This window comes from Apium graveolens, chromosome 6 (genome assembly GCF_009905375.1).
Source record: "Apium graveolens cultivar Ventura chromosome 6, ASM990537v1, whole genome shotgun sequence".
Taxonomy (NCBI): Eukaryota; Viridiplantae; Streptophyta; class Magnoliopsida; order Apiales; family Apiaceae; genus Apium; species Apium graveolens.
The window spans coordinates 44,683,989-44,692,813 of record NC_133652.1 but is presented as its reverse complement, the minus strand read 5'-3'; positions in this window follow the sequence as shown (position 1 = coordinate 44,692,813).

Genomic DNA, 8,825 nt, shown 5'->3' with positions numbered 1-8,825 from the left:
ATGAACTTGAGATGGAACAAAGAAGCAAGAGGAAAGGAGGAAAGTCAAGGACAATTGCTCTTAAGGCTGAAGAAGAATCCCCCAAGGCAGCTACCTCAAGGAAAGACAAGGGTAAAGCTCTGTTCACAAAGTCTGATACTGAGTCATCAAGTTCTGAAAGTGATGATGACTGAGATTCTGAAAGCTTGCCTGAGACTGATGCTGATGAGGAGATGATGAAGCTGTGTGCTCTTATGGTGAAAGGGATCACAAAGATTGCATACAGGAAGTTCAGGAAGGGAAAGAAGTTTTCCAGGAAAGGCATAAGTTCTGATAAGAAGAATTTCAGAAGATCTGAAGGCAGAGGAGGAAAGTCTGATAGAGGAGATTATACCAATGTCAAATGCTATAACTGTGGTGAGAAAGGCCACATATCTCCTGATTGCAAGAAGGTAAAGGGTGACAAAGGCAAGGCTCTTGTCACAAAACAGAAAAGCTGGACAGACACCTCAGACTCTGAAAGTGAGGAGAACTATGCGTTGATGGCAAATGCTGATAAAGAAAGTGCTGAGAGCAGTTCTGAAGCTGCTGAAACAAAGGTACCTCGGACTACTTATGCTTTTCATACTGATGATATTAATGAGTTGAGAAGATATCTTAAAACCATGTTTGTTAGTTATAGAGATCAAACTTTAACGTGTGAAAGATTAACTTCTGAAAATCTTGTTTTTAAGAAAAGAAATGATTTCTTAGAAAAAGAGTTAGTTATGTTCCATCAAACTCAGAAGGATAGAGATGATGTTTTTTATGTTAGGGATGAAGTGCTAAAAATGAATGAATCTCTAAAAACTGAGTTAGAAAAGGAAAAAGAGATAATCAGGACTTGGACTAACTCTGGCAGAACAACTCAAAATTTGCTAAGTAGTGAAAATTGGAAAGAGGGCTTAGGTTATGGAGAGGATAAGAATGATAAAGGAACTGTAGAAATTAAGCATGTTGTTAAGCAAAAGGCAAAGTTAAAACCTGTTAAGTTTGTAACTGTAAAGTCTGATAATGAGAGATCAGAAGTTAAAGTGGAATTAACTTCTGACAAACTAAAACAGGAAAAGACTGCTGAAGTAAACGTAGGCTTAATGACTAAGAAGCAGCTTAAGCATAAGCTGAAAAATGTTAAGAATGCAAACAAGGTTAAATCACCTAGGAAAAATAGGAATGGAAAGGAAGGTGTGAATAAAGGCAATGATTATAAACCTGTTCCTGATGCTCCTAGGAAAACATGTCATAACTGTGGAAGTTCTAACCATCTAGCTTCTTTTTGCAGGAAGAATAAGAACATAAACTCCTTACCTTCAAAATCAGGAGTTAAGAGTCAGTCTGTTAGATTTAAACCACAAAATCCTTGTTTTCATTGTGGTAGTTTATGGCATTCCATTTATACTTGTAAGGAATATCATAGTTTGTACTATGATTATTATCAATTAAAACCTTCTTTAAAGAAAGTTTCCATTGTTCCTTCTAGTGTAAATTCTGATTCAAAGTCTGATAGTGTAAGTTCTGATAAGAAAAATGTTAACATAAACTCTGATGCTAAATCCGCTGCAAACGTTAACAAACTTGATAAGGCCAAAGGATCCAAGCAAGTCTGGGTCCTTAAAACTAATCATTAGTGGTCTTTGTGATTGCAGGGCAACAGGAAAAATATTCTAGTTCTGGACAGTGGATGTTCAGGACATATGACTGGAAATAAAGCCCTGCTATCAGACTTTGTGGAGAAAGCTGGCCCAAGTGTTTCTTATGGAGATGGCAACATTGGAAAAACATTGGGATATGGCAATATCAATCTTGGGAATGTCATCATTAAAGAAGTAGCTCTGGTCTCAGGACTTAAACACAATCTGCTGAGTATAAGTCAAATCTGTGACAGAGGTTATCATGTTGATTTCTTTGAATAACACTGTGAAGTTGTGAGTAAATCTAAAGGCAAAGTTGTTCTCAAAGGATACAGGCGTGGTAACATTTATGAAGCTAAGCTTTCAACAAGTACTGATGGTTCTGTAATCTGTCTGATGAGTAGAGCATCAATTGAAAAAAGCTGGAATTGGCACAAGAAACTCTCTCATTTAAATTTCAACAATATTAATGAGCTGGTCAAGAAAGATCTTGTGAGAGGACTGCCAAAGTCAGTATTTGCTCCTGATGGCCTTTGTGATTCTTGTCAGAAGGCCAAACAAAAAAAATCTTCATTTAAGAGCAAGACTGAATCATAAATTCTTAAGCCTTATCATCTATTACATGTTGATCTATTTGGTCCAGTGAATGTCATGTCTATTGCAAAGAAGAAATATGTGTTGGTCATAGTGGATGAGTTCCCCAGATACACATGGGTGTATTTCTTGCACACAAAAAGTGAAACTGCATCTATCTTGATTGATCATGTCAAACATCTGGATAAATTGGTCAAAGATTCTGTGAAAACCATAGGGAGAGATAATGGCACTGAGTTCAAGAATTTGATAATGGAAGAGTTCTGCAAAAACCATGGAATTAAGCAGGAATTTTCTGCTCCTGGAACTCCACAGCAAAATGGAGTTGTTGAAAGGAAGAATAGAACTCTCATTGAAGCTGCACGTACAATGCTTGAAGAAGCAAAGCTTCCAACCTATTTCTGGGCTGAAGTTGTGCAGACTGCTTGTTTTACTCAAAATGAAACACTCATTAACAAGCAAGGAAAAACACCATATGAGATGGTGAAGAAAAAGAAGCCAAATCTGAAGTACTTTCATGTATTTGGATGCAAGTGTTTTGTTCTCAAGACTCATCATGAACAGCTATCCAAGTTTGATCTAAAAGCTGATGAAGGAATCTTTGTTGGATATCCACTTTCCACAAAAGCCTTCAGAGTCTATAATTTGAGAACAAAAGTGGTCATGGAATCTATCAATGTCTCTTTTGATGACAAGAAGATCACTGGTCTTGAAGATTTTATTGACCATGATCAGCTGAGATTTGAAAATGAAGACTCAAATTCTGATACTGAAAATCCTGACAGTCTAAGTCCTGATACTATAAACTCTGATGGATTAAACTCTGATGTTATTGAAACTGTGGTGACTACGCCAAAGGAAGATGCACCTATGCAGGGGGAGCATACTCAAGATCTTACCACATCTCAAGAAACATCAGAACATACATCGGGCTCTTCAAGTTCTAATTCGTCAAGTTCTGATAAGCCAAGTTCTGATAGTGCTGAAAATCTAAATTATGAAGAATCTAACTCAGAGAGCATAGTTTCAGGGGGAGCATCAGAAAATGAAAATGAAGACAGCATGGATCATGGGGGAGCATCCAGTTCTAGAGAAAACCTTCCATCTGCAAGGAAGTGGACAAAATCACATACACCTGATTTGATAATTGGAAATCCTGATGCAGGTGTCAGAACTAGAACAGGTACTTCAAACGAATGTCTTTACAAATTCTTTTCTCTCTCAGACTGAGCCAAAGAAAGTGGAAGAAGCTCTTCAAGATGCTGATTGGGTACAAGCAATGCAGAAAGAGTTAAATGAATTTGAAAGAAACAAAGTCTGGACCCTAGTGCCAAGACCAAAGAATAGATATGTTGTTGGTACAAAGTGGGTATTCAGAAACAAAACTGACAGTGATGGCATAATTACAAGGAATAAGGCAAGGCTGGTTGCAAAAGGATATTCTCAACAGGAGGGAAATGATTATGATGAAACATTTGCACCAATTGCTAGGTTAGAAGCCATAAGGATATTTTTGGCTTATGCTGCTCACAAAAAGTTTACTGTCTTTCAAATGGATGTGAAAAGTGCTTTTCTCAATGGAGAATTAGAGGAGGAAGTATATGTTGAACAACCTCCAGGCTTTGTAGATTCCAAACATCCAGATTATGTCTACAGGCTTGATAAAGCACTTTATGGACTTAAGCAAGCTCCTAGAGCATGGTATGAGACTTTAGCTCAGTTTCTTCTGGGAAGTGGATTCAACAGAGGAACAATAGACAAAACACTGTTGTACCTCAACCATGGAAAGGACTTACTTCTGGTCCAGATTTATGTTGATGATATCATTTTTGGGTCTACAAATGACAGACTTTGCAAGAAGTTTGCCAAACTGATGCAGTCAAGGTATCAGATGAGTATGATGGGAGAACTTAGCTATTTTCTGGGGCTTCAAGTCAAGCAGAATGAAGAAGGCACTTTTATTTGTCAAACTAAGTACACCAGAAACTTGCTGAAGAAATTTGGAATGCAAGATTGTTCAAGTGCATCCACTCCCATGGCCACTGCAACAAAACTGGATAAGGATACTGGTAAATCAGTAGATGTTACTGATTACAGAGGTATGATTGGCTCTCTACTCTCTACTCTATCTAACTGCTAGTAGACCTGATATCATGTATGCTACCTGTCTTTGTGCAAGATTTCAAGCAGATCCAAGAGAACCTCACTTAACAGTTGTGAAAAGAATTTTCAAGTATCTTAAAGGAACGGCTGATCTGGGATTGTGGTATCCAAGAGAATCAGATTTTAAACTAATAGGTTACTCAGATGCAGATTTTGCAGATTGCAAAATTGATAGGAAAAGCATAAGTGGAAGTTGGCAATTTCTTAGAGGCAGATTGGTTTCTTGGTTCAGTAAGAAACAAAAGTCAATTTCTACATCAACTGTAGAAGCAGAGTATATTGCTGCAGGAAGCTGTTGTGCACAGATTCTTTGGATGAAGAATCAGTTACTGGATTATGGGTTAACATATTTCAAAATCCCTATTTACTGTGATAATCAAAGTGCTATTGCTATGACAGGTAATCCAGTTCAACACTCTATGACAAAGCACATCAGCATCAGGTATCACTTCATCAGGGAACATGTGGATGAAGGTACAGTGGAATTGCACTTTGTTCCAACAGATCAACAACTAACAGATATCTTCACAAAACCATTGTGTGAAGCCACTTTTACAAGATTGGTAAATGAACTTGGAATGGTTTCAGGTTCTTTCTCTAAATCTGCTTAGTTTTGTTCTGTTCTATCAGACTTTATGATCAGTATTTACAGAATTTAATCACTTTGTGTATTCTGTGCTTAATTGACAAATGTGTTTAAGTACTGACTGTTGTCTGATATATGTTTCTAAACTCTGATAAGTGATATGTCTGTTTAAGTAACTATTCAATCCTTTGAGGATAACTGTGCTAGATGCTGACCTAGTAGTCTTCAATAAACAAAGGATCCCATGTAAGAAGTAATTATTTCTGTGGAAATCTATTGACACAAGCAAATTCTGATAATTGAGCTTAGTTGAGTTTACTTTGTCTATCTTATTACTAAGTCACAAACTAGATTAATGCTACTCATCTGTTAAGTTCTGATGCTAGTAAATCTACTGAATGCACTAAGTGCTGATAAACCTCACTTATCAAAAGAAAAATCAAAAGGATCAAAGAATAAAATCAGGTACTCCTTTGAGATCTAGAGTAAAAATGTGGAAGGGACGACCCATGTAACACCCCCAAATCCGGGGTCGGGGATCCGGGTTGTCACGAGTTCCATTTCCCTTAATAACACCCAATCTTAATAAACAATCAACTACTCTGTACTGTGACCCCACAATAAACACACACACCACAAGTTATAGTCTCAGAGATGAATATCCAAAAGTAACATGAGTCATTTTATTCCAAAATTATATGCCATTACACCTTAAAAGGGTTTCTGAATAGATTTACATTTCTTTGCCATTATTACGATTCATAAATATACATAATCTGGTACATCAGAAGTTGAAAGCCTAGCCTATTGGTAGTTCCTACCTCAGCTACAGCGACATCAACGCCTATAGGAAACTGCGAAACGTTTCCAATCCGCTCACGAATTGGGAGCTTGGTCCTGTTCATCTTTTCTATCTGTTGTTGTGTGATAAAAGAAGAAAACAAGGGTGAGCAGCAAGCCCACCAAAATAATATGTATAATGATTAACAATATATGAGCCTTCTCATAGTACTCATGAAAGTCTTGGTCAAAAGAAATGAACCAAGCTGATATCTTAATGCGACCAAGTCACAAAATATTCAGTATATATATATATACATATATATACTTTTCACAATCTTTGAAATCCTCTGACATGTATAATGTACACAGAGTTCCAGTTTATAACTGTATAAAAATATTGTTGCAAGGTGCTCTCATATATCTAACCTTGTCTCAACGTTTTTCTGAAAATCTTTTACATGCACAAGATAATCATTTACTAGATATAAGTTTAAAAGATGAAGTTACAAGATACTCCAATATACTTATATCTTTTCTAAATACTACTTGAACTACCACCGTTCAATATATAAATAGTTCATCCGATAGATTAAGCTACCAGAAAAAACTTGTATAGAATAAATCTTTAAAATATCACCAAAATAAAATGAAGTTACGAGATACTTCATTTGATGCAAACATCATTTTGAAAACTCGACCCTGCCAACACTCAACAATCGCCCAACCGTAGCCTTTTTATCGAAGTGCTCTGGGTAGTGTTGCAGAAATATCCAATTGGATGATGAACTCATTACGGGAGTTTGCCGCGCCAGGATGACCACTTACGATGATCAGTCGTAGTAGTACAACCCCACCAATTTCTACATGTAGAGGAGAACCTGTCGGATTTACTTGTCAACCGAACACTGAACTCCTAAGGAATGGACCGCCTTAGCGGAACTTCCAGGCCATTTGGGCCAATATAATAAGGCTGGGCCGGCGCTACTCGACCACTTACGCCACTCCTAGTTCAGATGAAATCCATGACTCTGAAACGTAAAGCTCGTCCCCCCTTTCCCCAAGTAGAAACTTGTTGATACGGCTCCACCAAGAAGTCGTATCTAGTTGGAAAGGAAAACTCACCGATATTTCCCAGGCGATGCCTGTTAATGGATTAACTTGTTCCAAGAATTTTACTTCCCGAGTATTGGGTAAGTAATCAAAAACTCTTTTATCAAGACAGCAACCTTGTTTCGAATATAAAACACACCACAGAGCCGGATCCCTCAGGTTTTGAGCGAGTATTTAAATCCCCTTCGAAAGGAGGATCTTAAATATAAAAATGAGTTTTGGGATCCGCTCTAACTTTTAAAAATCATTTTGAAGACTCGCAAAACATTTTTAAGAATGTTTGGAGTAATGCTGATTTAATAAAGTAAATCAGTCTCAAAATAAAAGAAATATCTGAATATTATTATTTAAATAATATTCCCATAAAGAATAATCTTTATAAAAATAATTGAAGTAGAAGTTTTAAAACTCATACTTGAATGAATGTTAAATAACCAAAGATATACTTATACAAAAGTACTATCTTTATTTGAATAATCGAAAATAAGTTTGATTATCGAAACATTATTCTTTAATAAAATAAAGAATATTATTAAATAATAAGCGGAGTCATAATACCTCGAATGAATATTATAAATAATATTCATTAAATAAAATAAACGGAGTCATACATCCTCAAATGAATATTCAAATAATATTCATTAAATAATATAACTGAGTCATAAGCCCTTGAATGAATATTCAAGTAATATTCATTAAATAATATAAAGTTATCGAATAAACCTTATTCGATTAATAGTTTTGAAAACTATAACCATATATATATATAAATATATATATTATACTCGGGAACATCGACTCCCGGTTTAGAAATATGTTCACCTTTTATCCCCTATACTAAGGGTAAACTCAAATACCGCTTATCTCTAGCATAGGTATTATGCAACTATAAGCATTTGAACCAACAAATATATAAATCAAGAATATGAAACAGGCATGCATATATACCATATCACATGCTACAATATATCGCAAGAGTTTGCTAATAACAAATATGCATTTATCGCAAGATCATGCATATACACATATACATCACAACAACAGTTATACGGGTAGAAAACTTGCCTGAGTGCTCCCGGATAGGCTTAAGTTTAGTGTGGGTCCGATAACCTATGAATAACAATATAAGTCGGAATTAGACCCCGGTCGCTTAAGAAACTAGACTTTAACCATTTAGAGTCCTAATGTTCGCTTTCGCGCTTAACGATTTACTTAAGTCGCTCGAGTACCCTCGGCTCCACCATTTTTAATAAATTAACCATTAAGAATTTTAAAGCGATTCTTTCGCGAGTACCTTACCAACTGCCTAATCCATTTTACATAAATGTTTCATACCCCAAGTAGTCATTTAAAGTCCTTAACCAAGGTTTCAAAGTAAGGCGAGAGGTAATGGTTCGGTCGTGAAACGCCGTTACTTAAAACGGTCGTTTCTCCTAAACCGTATATCGGAATCAAACGAACTACATATCAAAATGAAGCTCGTAACATGAACTATCTAAAGATGGCAATGGTCAAAACCTAGCAGTGAGTTCACGGGTCCTAATGTTAAGAACAAAAACAGTCTAAGGTAAATCGGGCATTACGACGGCTATGTTTACGCGATTTCCCAAATTTTTACCATTCCAAATCATATCAATCCAACTACCAATCAACAACAACTCAAGATACACGTCAATGCTACTGATTTCAGTCATAATAAGCTCAAGGATCTCAATCCAATCATATATTATAACATCTCCAAATTCAACTAAACTACTTAACAATTAAGCTCGAATCATGCTTATCATTCAAATTACTACTCATCCATCCAAACCATCTCCAAACTTCAACATTTAAACTTATTACTAAAGGGTATGAAGATTTATACCTTTTTTGGAGGGTGGAAAGTTACTAGGAAGCCTTATGGAGCCTCCTACAAGCTTGATCTTTCCAAAGAAATC